The sequence below is a fragment of the Mastigoproctus giganteus genome, chromosome 12 (assembly GCF_048544385.1).
Source record: "Mastigoproctus giganteus isolate SK-2022 chromosome 12, ASM4854438v1, whole genome shotgun sequence".
Classification (NCBI taxonomy): Eukaryota; Metazoa; Arthropoda; class Arachnida; order Uropygi; family Thelyphonidae; genus Mastigoproctus; species Mastigoproctus giganteus.
The window spans coordinates 112,347,205-112,360,677 of record NC_143586.1 but is presented as its reverse complement, the minus strand read 5'-3'; the positions used below and the strand labels follow the sequence as shown (position 1 = coordinate 112,360,677).

At 41.0% G+C, this 13,473-nt stretch overlaps 1 protein-coding gene across 5 annotated transcripts in view; it reads right to left on the bottom strand.

The window, feature by feature from the left end:
- Positions 1 to 13,473, bottom strand: part of LOC150077345 (C2 domain-containing protein 5) — a 992,151-nt gene that overhangs the window by 711,107 nt on the left and 267,571 nt on the right. The window lies entirely within an intron of this gene.

Genomic DNA, 13,473 nt, shown 5'->3' with positions numbered 1-13,473 from the left:
ATCTATGCCCCTCAGGTTTGTAATCTGAGCAAGAGGAAGATTCTCCCATCAGCACTGAACCTTCTCAATCCATTCAAGGCCTTACACACCTCAATCAGATTGCTTCTCAGGTGCCTAGTCTCCAGAAACTACAATTTGCAGAACTTAAGCCTTTCTTCATAAGAGCACCCCTTTGTTCCCTTCACCAGACTTGTTGCCCTTCTCTGTACTGTTCTAGCAGCTCTACATCTTTCTTAAAATGAGGCTTCCAGACCTGTACGCAGTACTCAAGGTGTGGTCTGACCATTGTCTTATACAAGTAGATAATCACCTCCTTATCCCTGCTTGCAAAATTTCTGTATATCATTGACAAGACCCAATGACCTACTCTGGCAGCCTGTTGCCAGTGCTCAGAAAACTTCATATCTGACTGCACAATTATCCCCAGATCTCATTCATTCTCCACTACCCTGAGTGTAAGACCACATAGTTGGAACATTTCTCTGGGGTCACTCCTTATCATATGCAGTGCTTTGCATTTGTAAAGATTAAACAGTTGCTATTTCTCAGTCCTTCTACCCAACTTTTCCAGATCCTGTTGTAGCAGCATACTGTCATTACTGTTATTAACAAGTCTGCCAACCTTTGTATCATCCGCATAAAAATTGCATTATGCTTGATATACCTTCATCAATATCATTGATAAATATACAAAACAACAATGGGCCCAACACCGAACGCTGAGCGACACCACTAATAACTTTAGTCTACATACAGCAGTTTTGATACTGTTGTACAAGGAAGACTACTGTAAAAATATGAAACAGTATGGCATTGAATGCAAGTTGGTGCTATGCGTAAAGGGATAGTGAGTGAAGCCAGAGTTGTAATCAATGGACACTGCTCTTTGTGGACTAATGTTATTAATGGAGTCCCCCAGGGTGCAGTATTGGGCTTATCGTTCTTTTCAATATATTTATCAATGATATTGATGAAGGTATATCAGTCTTAATGTCCAAGTGAGACGACATGAAGGTCGGCAGGGTTGTTAATGACAGTACACTACAGCAACAGGATCTAGAAAATTTGGGCTGATGAGTTGGAAACTGGCAACTGTAGTTTACAATTGACAAATGCAAAGTACTGCATTTGTCAATTGTATAATTGACATATGCAGTACTCCTTTAATAGAACTGATAGATCCCAACCACCCCAGGTGCCTTCCTTAGTTTAACTTCAACAGTAGGAGACCGGCGGAATTATTTAAAAAGTACAGGTCACTGTTGAGAAAATCCATGAATTAGGGTTGAACTTGAAAGTGTCTGCAATTCTGCCCAGACACGACAGGAGGGAGTATATGATGAGAGCCCTGTCGATCGATTCGGCCCTGGAAAGATTATGCAAGGCTCAATTGGTAGAATTTTTTTCAGCCTGGTCTGTACTTGTTAACAGGAGAGACTGCTTCTACAGGGATGGGATACACTTAAATAGAAAGGGTGCAAGAATGTTTGCTAACGCTATCGAGGCAGTGTTAGGTGGGTCGGAAAACTGCTAGATTGGGGGGATACAAGGACTAATTGTTAAACAGTAGCCACTGCCAGAGGTGAAAATCATTCTTGCACTGCTTCTATTGGAATGAGCAGCAGCCTGGAAAATAAGATGCAGGATATTTCAGAGACCGCTGGGAGTCATTGGGATAGAAGTAAACACATGGATTGTGTTAGGGTGGCTAAGAGAAAGAACAGGTGCATATATACTTGCATGTACACAAATGCCTGGAGTTTGGTAAATAAATTTGATGAATTTCAGGTATTGCTCAAAGCATCAAAGGCGGATATTATTGGGATATCAGAGACATGGTGTCACACAGATATAAGTAAGGCAGAACTGGAATTTGTGGAGTACAACGTCTACAGAAATGATAACCAGGATAGGAAGGAAGGAGAGGTTATGCTATTAGTTAAGAAACACATAAAATCCAAGGAGGTGAAGCCAGTCGACATCACTGGACAGTGCAGTGTCAAGTCAGTTTGGTGTGACATAAGCATTGGGAGATCAAAATTGAGAGTAGGAGTGTGCTATAGGCCCTAATGACTCTGATGAGTATAATAAGAAACTGTACGGAGAAATAGAGTGGGCCAGTAAATCAGAGTGTCTTATAATGGGGGATTTTAATTTCCCAGATATTGACTGGAATTTGGGGGCTGGTCACTCACACACTAGCAAGGCTTTTGTGGATTTATTGGATGATTGTTTTCTACATCAGCATGTTAGGGAGGCAACTAGAGGGAGCAATACCCTTGATTTGATTATCAGTAGTGATTCTTCATGCATTAAGAATCTGCAGATACAGTAACCACTAGGTGGCAGTGATCGCAGTGTGCTGAAGTGGGATTTACTCAAGGAGGTAACTACTATCAGGGGTAAAGGGAAGGGTTATTGCTTTCGTAAATGCGACTATGATGGTCTGAGACAATATTTAAATTCTATACAGTGGGGCCAACTGATGATGTTACCAACAGCAAACTCAAATTGGGAAGTATTCAAAGAACTTATCTTGGAAGCTACTAGGCTTTATATACTAACTAAAAAATATTGTTCAAGGTTCAGTCCTAAATGGATGTCAGATGAACTAATGAGACATATGGCAGAGAAGAAAAATGCATGGGATACATATAAATTAACATGTGACACAAAAGCCTATGATAGATATAGGTTGATCTGTAACCAAGTTACAAAGGAGGTTAGGCAGGTGAAGGCAGATTAGAGAGAAATCTTTGGCAAGGGATGCAAAGAAAAACAGCAGGGAGTTCTTTACTTATGTAAACTCTAGAAGGAAGGGGATGAATCAGATTGGTGCACTTGATATCGATGGTTCAACTGTTCATGCTCCTGCTCAGATAGCTAACAAACTAAATCAATATTTTGCATCTACATTCACACATAAGGAGTTATTCAGGAAGGGGAATGCCATAGATGATTAAACACTGGCAGTGAGCTAGATGATCTGGTAATAATTGAGAGTAGAGTGGAGGAGAAATTGTTGAAGATACATACAAGAAAGGCACCTGGGGTGGATGGGATCTATCCAGTTATATTAAAGGAGGCAGCAAAGGAAGTAAGCAATCGATTAGCCATAATTATGAGGGCTTCCTTGGACTCAGGGGAGGTACCCACAGACTGGAGATGTGCAAATGTAACCCCAATTCACAATGGAGGATCAAAATCTGACACAAGTAATTATAGACCTGTGAGTTTAATTTCTGTTTGAGGAAAATTAATGGAAGCACGGGTTAAAGAAGCACTGCAGGATCATCTTGACAAGAATTCAGTTATAGCTCAGACACAGCATGGTTTTGTTAAGGGAAGGTCTTAGTTAAGGGAAGGAAGGCCTGACCAATTTGATTGGATACTATGATGTAGTCACAAAAGAATTGGATGCAGGGAATAACTTTGATATTATATATTTGGATCTTAGAAAGGCTTTTGATACTGTTCCAAGGCGCCTCCGTAGCCAGGTGGGAAGGAGCAGCGGTGCGTTAGCACACGCTTCTTGATTAGACCGGGGTTTGAGCCCGTCACCACCAAATATGGAGGATGTGGAAAGGTCAGGGAATGACCACCGCATATCCCGGAGTAATATGGCCTTAGTTGCTAATGCTCCTAAAAAAAAAAACCAAAAGATACTGTTGCACATGGAAGACTGCTGCACAAATTGGAGCAGTGTGGCATTGGTGGCAAATTGTTGCTATGGGTAAAGGGATGGTTGTGTGACAGAAGACAGAGAGTGGTAATTAATGTACACTGCTCATCGTGGACTAATGTTATTAGTGGAGTCCCTCAGGGTTCAGTGTTGGGTCCTTTGTTGTTTTCTGTATTTATAAATAATATTGATGATGGTATATCAAGCTTAATGTCCAAGTTTGTTTGCAGACGATACAAAGGTTGGCAGGGTTGTTAAATGATATAATGCTAATTTATCCTCTGCTACTGACGCTATGCTGCTGCAACAGGATCTGGAAAGGTTGAGCAGATGGGCTGAGAGGTGGCAAATGAAGTTTAACATTGACAAATGTAAAGTACTACATATGGGAAACAGCAACCCCAGAGCAACGTATCAACTCTATGGTACTACACTGACAGTGGTAGAGAATGAAAAGGACCTGGGGGTAATTGTGCAGGCAGATATGAAGTTCTCTGAGCAGTGCAGACAGGCTGCAAGCGTAGCTCATGGTGTCTTATCAATGATATACAGGAATTTTTCTAGCATGGATAGGGAGGTGATTATTCCCTTGTATAAGGCAATGGTCAGGCAGCACCTTAAGTACTGTATACAGGTCTGGAGGCTTCATTTCAAGAAGGATGCAGAGTGGCTGGAACGAGTACAGAGAAGGGCAACAAGGTTAGTAAATGTAAAGAAGGGTTGCTCTTATGAAGAAAGGCTTAAGTTTTGCAAATTACTTGCCGGTGCCTAGTCTGGAGACTAGGCACCGGCAAGGTGATCTGATAGAGGTGTACAAAGCCTTGAACGGTTTGAGCATGCTCAATGCTGATGGGATACTCCCTCTTGCTCAGAATAATCACCTGAGAGGGCATAAATTCAAAGTGAGGAAAGAGAGATGTAGGATAGATGTGCTGAAATCTGCCTTTAGCCAGTGGGTAGTTGGTTGGTGAAACAGACTTCCATCCCCTTTTTTGTGGAAGTTGATAGCCTAAATAAATTTAAGGCTCAGATGGACAGGTATTTCTAACGAACGGAGGGGTGAAGTGGAAGAGTTTTTTTTAATTTTTTTAATTTTTGGCTGATGCTGCATAAGCTTGCTTTCTTGCATCATATGCCTCTACCAATGCTAAATGCTAATGCTAATTTATCCTCCACTTTGCTATCAGTTATTACAAAATCACTTAGCCTCCTGTTAGAGTTTGATAAACTTCTGGCATTCCCCTCATTGAATAACTCCTGTGTGAATGTAGATGCAATATACTCATTCAGTTTATCAGCTACCTGAGCATGATCATCAATAGTCAACTCATGTTAAGTGGTCCAATCGATATATCATCCCGCTTTCTTCTAGAGTTTACATAAGTAAAGAACTTTCAAGAATATTTGCTGATGCTATCCAGGTAATGTTAAGTGGGTCAGAAAACTGCTAGCTTGGAGGGATACACAGACTAAAAGGTTAATAGTGGCTGCAAGCAGAGGCAAAACTGATTCTTGCACTGCTTCTATTGGAATGAGCAGCAGCAGCATGGAAAGCAAGGCAAACAACATTTTCAGGACTGTTGGGGGTATAGTGGTAGAGAGCGGATTAGCATAGCAGCAGAATGGGCCTCAAAATGAAACCATACAATAGGAGTACCGGTTGGAAGCAGTTCTTGTTTACTGTAAACAGAGCGGGGGCGGCACCACGATAGTAAGTGACTAAGGATCGCCCATCCCCCCCACGAAGAAAGGGTTCGGACTGCAAAGAGAGGGAAGGAAGCAAGGACCGTAGATTTTGGAGTACGCCGCATTCAGGTAGCATCCGCAGAATAAACGGGCCGACACGAATGCACTTTTAAAAATTTCATAGGGGAGGCCACTTAAATTAGAGCATGACAAAAGAAGTAAATGGACCCAAATGGCCAACGGAAGAAAGTGAAAAAAAGCAACAGAGAACAGGAATAAGTTCAGAAGCACAGGCTTTGAGAGATTATCCACACGATGAGGAGAAAAGGGTGATTCTACCAACTGTACTATCCACAGGGACAGGCTTTGAGAAGAAGTGGAGAAATACCATCAGGATCCTGAGCTTTCTTGGCATCACGAATCATCAAAACCCTTCTGACATCCTTTTTGTGGAAGACTACAGGAGCCACTGAATGGAGTGTACTGGGAATGGTGGGAGGTGGTTTACCAAAGTCATCAATACACACGAGTTGGAAGAAAAGTAGGATACTCGAGTGTAGGGTGTGCTTAGTGTCAAACGGCACCAGGGGATTCCCCCATCTCCATGTATTCATTGTGGGTGTGAAACAACACTTTCAATGCCAGAGGTTTAAAAGTTATGGATTTTGTATACGTGTAGTGTCATGTGCCATTGTTCCTCTGGCAGGACAGCTTTATCTTTGGCTGAAGTGGCAAGCAAACCATTTTGTTTTGACTGAGGTGGGAACAGATATGGGCAAAAGTTGCAGCCAATAGCCAAGAGACTGGAATGCTCAGTTACCATTTGGACAAGGAGCAAGTTATCCACTCTTAACCTGTTTGAAATATAGTTTGAACTGATTGATAACTGCTTTACCATCATTGCGAGCTTTGGTATAAGCAGTAAATGACACTGAAGATTTGGAAACAAGCTAATTACGATATGCAATATTCTTCTCTTGAACAGCCTTAGCACTGTTTTTCGGGAAACCAAGGTTTAGATAAAGGATAAGATTTTAAGGTGGAGTGTGGAATAAAGGATTCCATCCCTACAAGAATAATTTCCCCAACATGATCTAAGCAAACGACTCAGAAGATTTGAAACAGTAGGAAGATCAATGAAAAGAAGAAATGAAATCTCACAGACCATCCCACTTTGCATTCTTGTAATGCCAAACACGAGGTTCAGAATGGCCACGAGAGAAAGGCTCCATTGGAAAAGAGTCCATCACCAAGTTTTGATGATCTGAGGTGCTTAGAGAACTCCCTCACCTGGTAAGCATGCAATATTCCTTTGAAATGTGTGAATTATTAGTAATTATTGCAATTATTAGTAATTGCAAAAGCCCTTAGCATTTCGACAAGCTGGGGCCGCTTGACTAGAAAATGGAAGCCAGCTTGAGTTGTGAACATTAAAATTAAAAACGAAAATTACCTAACTTTTAGGAAAGTTGGATTGGAGAAAGTCAACTTTCAAAGAGAGGAAGTCAAAGAGTTCCAAGTTATTTGTGGAGTTGGGAGAATGACAGAGCCAGCAGATGAATTTGACAGAATGTGCTAGAGAGATTTTAAGACAGAGAGGATCAAAAAGAGGAGATTCCAAATTATTAAGTCTATGACAGGGAATATCAGAACAGACATAATGCACAAGTACCACCTTTGAAGTGAAAAGAATCATACAGCAAATAATTTGACAACTGAGATCAGCAGTGGTTGAATCAACTGATAATTGGGATTCTGACAGAAAAAGTACATGGGGTTTGGCACACGGTAAGTGAAAAGAGACATCACTGATATTACAACTGAGACCATGTATATTTGAACCAGCAGTTGTTGGTGACTCTGTTGTCAGGGAAACAGGAAACATGCTTTGTAAAAAGGATAGTTGGAACAGGCCCAGGGTATGTCTGCCAGGGACAAAGGTTGATGACGTTGTAGAGCGTTTATCATCTTTTAAGGGCACAAAATGTGATATTGTTGTACATGTAGGCACTAATGATATTAAGAGTAGGAGACCGGCGGAATTACTTAACAAGTACAGGTCACTGTTGAAAAAAAAAAGCCGTGAATTAGGGTTGAATTTGAAAGTGTCTGCAATTCTGCCCAGACACAATAGGAGGGAGTATATGATGAGAGTCCTGTCAATCATTTCGGCCCTGGAAAGATTGTGCAAGGCTCAAGGGGTAGAATTTTTTTCAGCCTGGTCTGTACTTGTTAACATGAGAGACTGCTTCTACAGGGATGGGATACACTTAAATAGAAAGGTTGCAAGAATGTTTGATGATGCTATCGAGGCAGTGTTAGGTGGGTCGGAAAACTGCCAGATGGGGGGGATACAAGGATTAATATATTAACAGTAACCACTGGGAGAGGTGAAAATGATTCTTGCACTGCTTCTATTGGAATGAGCAACAGCCTGGAAAATAAGATGCAGGATATTTCAGAGACCGCTGGGAATCATTGGGGTTCAAGTAAACATATGGGTTGTGTTAGGGTAGCTAAGAAAAAGAACAGGTGCATGTATACTTGCGTGTACACCAATGCTAGGAGTTTAGTAAATAAATTTGATGAATTTGAAGTATTGCTCAAAACATCAAAGGCAGATATTGTTGGGATTTCAGAGACATGGTGTCACACAGATATAAGGAATGCAGAACTGGAATTTGCAAAGTACATTGTCTACAGAAAGGATAGACAGGATAGGAAGGGAGGAGGGGTTATGCTATTAGTTAAGAAATACATAAAATCCAAGGAAGTGAAGCCAGTCGACATCGCTGGACAGTGCAGTGTCGAGTCAGTTTGGTGTGACATAAGCATTGGGAGATCAAAATTGAGAGTAGGAGTGTGCTATAGGCCTAATGACTCTGATGAGTATAATAAGAAACTGTATAGGGAAATAGAGTGGGCCAGTAAATCAGTACAGGGAAATAGAGTGGGCCATATAATGGGCGATTTTAATTTCGCAGATATTGACTGGAATTTGGGGGCTGGTCACTCACACAATAGCAAGGCTTTTGTGGATTTATTGGATGATTGTTTTCTACATCAGCATGTTCGGGAGGCAAATAGAAGGAGTAATACTCTTGATTTGATTATCAGTAGTGATTCTTCATGCATTAAGAATCTGCAGATAAATGAACCACTAGGTGGCAGTGATCACAGTGTGCTGAAGTGGTAACTACCATTAGGGATAAAGGGAAGGGTTATTGCTTTCGTAAAGGCGACTACGATGGACTGAGACAGTATTTAAATTCTATACAGTGGGGCCAACTGATGATGTTACCAACACCAAATTCAAAATGGGAAGCATTCAAAGAACTTATCTTGAAAGCTACTAGGCTTTACATACCAACTAACAAATATTGTTCAAGGTTTAGGCCTAAATGGATGTCAGATGAACTAATGAGACATATGGCAGAGAAGAAAAATGCATGGGATACATACAAATTAACATGTGACACAGAAGCCTATGATAGATACAAGTTGATCTGTAACCAAGTTACAAAGGAGGTTAGGCAGGCGAAGGCAGATTACAAGAAATCTTTGGCAAGGGATGCAAAGAAAAACAGCAAAGAGTTCTTTACTTATGTAAACTCTAGAAGGAAGGGGATGAATCAGATTGGTCCACTTGATATCGATTGGTCAACTGTTGATGATCCTGCTCAGGTAGCTAACAAACTAAATGAATATTTTGCATCGACATTCACACATGAGGATTTATTCAGCGAGGGGAATGCCAGAGGTGTATTCAACTCTGGCAGTAAGCTAGAGAATCTTGTAACAACTGAGAGTAAAGTGGTGGAGAAATTGTTGAAGATAAAGACAAGAAAGGCACCTTGGGTGGATGGGATCTATCCAGTTATATTAAAGGAGGCAGCAAAAAAAGTAAGCAAACCCTTAGACATAATTATGAGAGCTTCCTTGGACTCAGTGGAGGTACCCATGGACTGGAGATGTGCAAATGTGACCACAATTCACAAAAGGAGGATCAAAGGCTGACACAAGTAATTATAGACCTGTGAGTTTAATTTCTGTTCCCGGAAAATTAATGGAGGCACTGGTTAAAGAAGCACTGCAGGATCATCTAGACAAGACTTCAGTTATAGCTCAGACACAGCACGGTTTTGTTAAGAGGAAGTCTTGCCTGATCAATTTGATTGGATACTATGATGCAGTCACAAAAGAACTGGATGCAGGCAATAACTTTGATATCAGTATTAGTATTAGTAATGGCCGCATGGTGCAAGAAAGCCTATGGGTTACGCTGCACCAGCCAAAAAAAATATATATATATCCGAACAAAACAATGATAAAAACAAAAAAAAAATAAAAAATAAATAAATAAAATAAATAGATAATAATTACTAAAAAAAAAGGAAATTAAACCTATCATCCTATGCGCTTCCCATACCTGAAGGTACCATCTAGATGACCTTTGAATTTCCCCAAACTGTCGGCCTCTACCACCCATGAAGGCAACCTATTCCAGTAATTTATAACTCGCTGGCTAAAATAAAACTTCCTGCAGTCCAATCTAAACATTCCCCCCCCCTCGTAACTTGAATTTATGTCCCCTAGTTCTAGCATCATTTATAATCTTCAAAATTTCGTCCTCATTCATTTTACTGATGCCTCTCAGAGCCTTAAACACCTCAATCAAATCTCCTCTAAGGTGTCTAGTTTCCAAACTCTGCAACCCGCATATTCGAAGTCTTTCTTCATAAGGACGCCCTTTTGCTGATCTCACCAGGCGAGTTACCCGTCTTTGCACCCTTTCAAGAAACTCAAGTTCTTTCTTTAGGTGCGGTCTCCATACTTGAACACAGTATTCCAAGTATGGTCTAACGTAAGCCTTATATAATGGGATTATCACGTCCCTATCTCTACTTGCAAAAGTTCGATAGATCATCGATTGGACACCATGGGCCTTCCTTGCAACCTGTTTACAATGATCAGAGAATTTCATGACCGACCGTATCATAACACCCAAGTCCCTTTCCTCCAGTACTGGGTTTAGTTGAACTCCACCAAGTGAATAAGTTATTCTGGGATTACTGTTTCCCAGGTGTAATACCTTACTTTGTTGGATTAAAGCTTAACTGCCATTTTTCTGACCATTCCTGAAGTCTATCTAGGTCTCTCTGAAGAAGCTCAGCTTGACAGCGATCATTAACTACTCTACCAATTTTAACATCATCTGCAAATTTAGACATCACGCTCTCTATCCCTTCATCAATGTCGTTTATGAAAATTAAAAAACAACAGTGGTCCTAATACTGATCCTTGGGGAACCCCACTTCTTACTTCCAATCTGAGGAATAGCCATTTATCACAACCCTCTTCCTCCTGCCCTGAAGCCATCTTTCTATCCATCTAAGGATTTTCCCATTGATTCCAACCTGTTCCAGCTTATAAAGCAACCGCTCATGTGGGACTGAGTCAAAAGCTTTGCTGAAATCTAAATAAACAATGTTGAAATTATTCCCTAAATCCAGCTCTTGAGTGACCCTTTCGAAATAGCGAACCAGATTTGTTAAACATGATTTTCCCTTTACAAAACCATGCTGAGAATCCTTGAGAATTTCAATTCGATCCAAATGATCCTGAATTCCAGCCTTGATCATTGCCTCCATGATTTTTCCTACTACTGATGTCAGACTGACAGGTCGATAATTTCCAACTTCACTTTTAGAGCCACCCTTATGTATGGGAGATACATTTGCACTTTTCCAATCCAAGGGAATCTCCCCAGAGTCTAGTGACGCTCGCATAATTAGCCTCAATGGTTCAATGCACTCGCTTGCCACCTCCCTTAAGATTATAGGGTATATTCCATCAACTCCAGGAGCCTTACTGGTCTGTAAGCTCGAAGGTTTTTTCATTAAATAATCTTGCGAAATTTCAATATCATTAATTACATATTTTTCAATTTCGCTCCCACAATTTCCCATTGCCACAAAAGATTTTTCATTTGTAAATATCGATGGAAAATAACTGTTGAGTTCATCTGCAACGGCAGCTGGTGTATTTAATACTATCCCCTTTCCCTTACGTAAAGGTCCGATCTGGTTTGTCCTGCTCTTCTTGGCATTTAACATTAGCATTAGTAGAGGCATTTGATGCAAGAAAGCAAGCTTATGCAGCATCAGCCAAAAAAAAAAAAAAAAAAAAACCCACTTCCACTTCACCCCTCTGTTCGTTCAAAATATCTGTCCAGCTGAGCCTTAAACTTATTTAGGCTATCAACCTCCACCACAAGGGATGGAAGTCTGTTCCACCAACCAACCACCCGCTGGCTAAAGGCAAATTTCTGCACATCTATCCTACATCTGTCTTTACTCAATTTGAATTTATGCCCTCTCAGGTGATTTTTCTGAGCTAGAGGAAGAATCCCATCAGCATTCAGCATGCTTAAACCATTCAAGGCTTTATACACCTCTATCAGATCACCTCGCTGGTGCCTAGTCTCCAGACACTGTAATTTGCAAAACTTAAGCCTTTCGTCGTAAGAGCACCCCTTTGTTCCATTCATTAATCTTGTTGCCCTTCTCTGTACTCGTTCCAGCAGCTCTACATCCTTCTTGAAATGAGGCCTCCAGACCTGTATACAGTACTCTAGGTGGGGCCTGACCATTGCCTTATACAAGGGAATAATCACCTCCTTATCCCTGCTGGAAAAATTCCTGTATATCACTGACAATACTCCATGAGCTACTCTTGCAGCCCGTCTGCACTGCTCAGAGAACTTCATATCTGCCTGCACTACCACCCCCAAGTCCCTTTCATTCTCTACCACTGTCAGTGTAGTACCACAGAGTTGATACGTTGCTCTGGGGTTGCTGTTTCCCATGTGTAGTACTTTATATTTGTCAATGTTAAACTTCATTTGCCACCTCTCAGCCCATCTGCTCAACCTTTCCAGATCCTGTTGCAGCAGCATAGTGTCAGTAGTGTCCTTAACAACCCTGCCAACCTTTGTATCGTCTGCAAACTTGGACATTAAGCTTGATATACCATCATCAATATCATTTATAAATACAGAAAACAACAATGGACCCAACACTGAGCCCTGAGGGACTCCACTAATAACATTAGTCCACGATGAGCAGTGTCCATTGATTACCACCCTCTGTCTTCTCCCCCTCAACCACCCCTTTATCCATAGCAGCAATTTGCCTCCAATGTCACACTGCTCAAATTTGTGTAGCAGTCTTCCATGTGCAACAGTATCAAAAGCCTTTCTAAGATCCAAGTATATAATATCAAAGTTATTCCCTGCATCCAGTTCTTTTGTGACTGCATCATAGTATCCAATCAAGTTGGTCAGGCAAGACTTCCCCTTAACAAAACCATGCTGTGTCTGAGCTATAACTGAAGTCTTGTCTAAATGATCCTGCAGTGCTTCTTTAACCAGTGCCTCCATTAATTTTCCTGGAACAGAAGTTAAGCTCACAGGTCTATAATTACTTGTGTCAGCCTTTGATCCTCCTTTGTGAATTGGGGTCACATTTGCACATTTCCAGTCTATGGGTACCTCCCCTGAGTCCAAGGAAGCTCTCATAATTATGGCTAAGGGTTTGCTTACTTCCTTTGCTGCCTCCTTTAATATAACTGGATAGATCTCATCCACCCCGGGTGCCTTTCTTGTGTTTATCTTCAACAGTTTCTCCTCCACTTTACTCCCAGTTATTTCAAGATTCTGTAGCTTACTGCTAGTGTTGAATACACCCCTCTGGCATTCCCCTTGCTGAATAACTCCTCATGTGTGAATGTCGATGCAAAATATTCATTTAGTTTGTTAGCTACCTGAGCAGGATCATCAACAGTTGACCCATCAATATTAAGTGGACCAATCTGATTCATCCCCTTCCTTCTAGAGTTTACATAAGTAAAGAACTCTTTGCTGTTTTTCTTTGCATCCCTTTCCAAGGATTTCTCGTAATCTGCCTTCGCCTGCCTAACCTCCTTTGTAACTTGGTTGCATATCAACTTGTATCTATCATAGGCTTCTGTGTCATGTGTTAATTTGTAAGTATCCCATGCATTTTTCTTCTCTGCCATATGCCTCATTAGTTCATCTGACATCC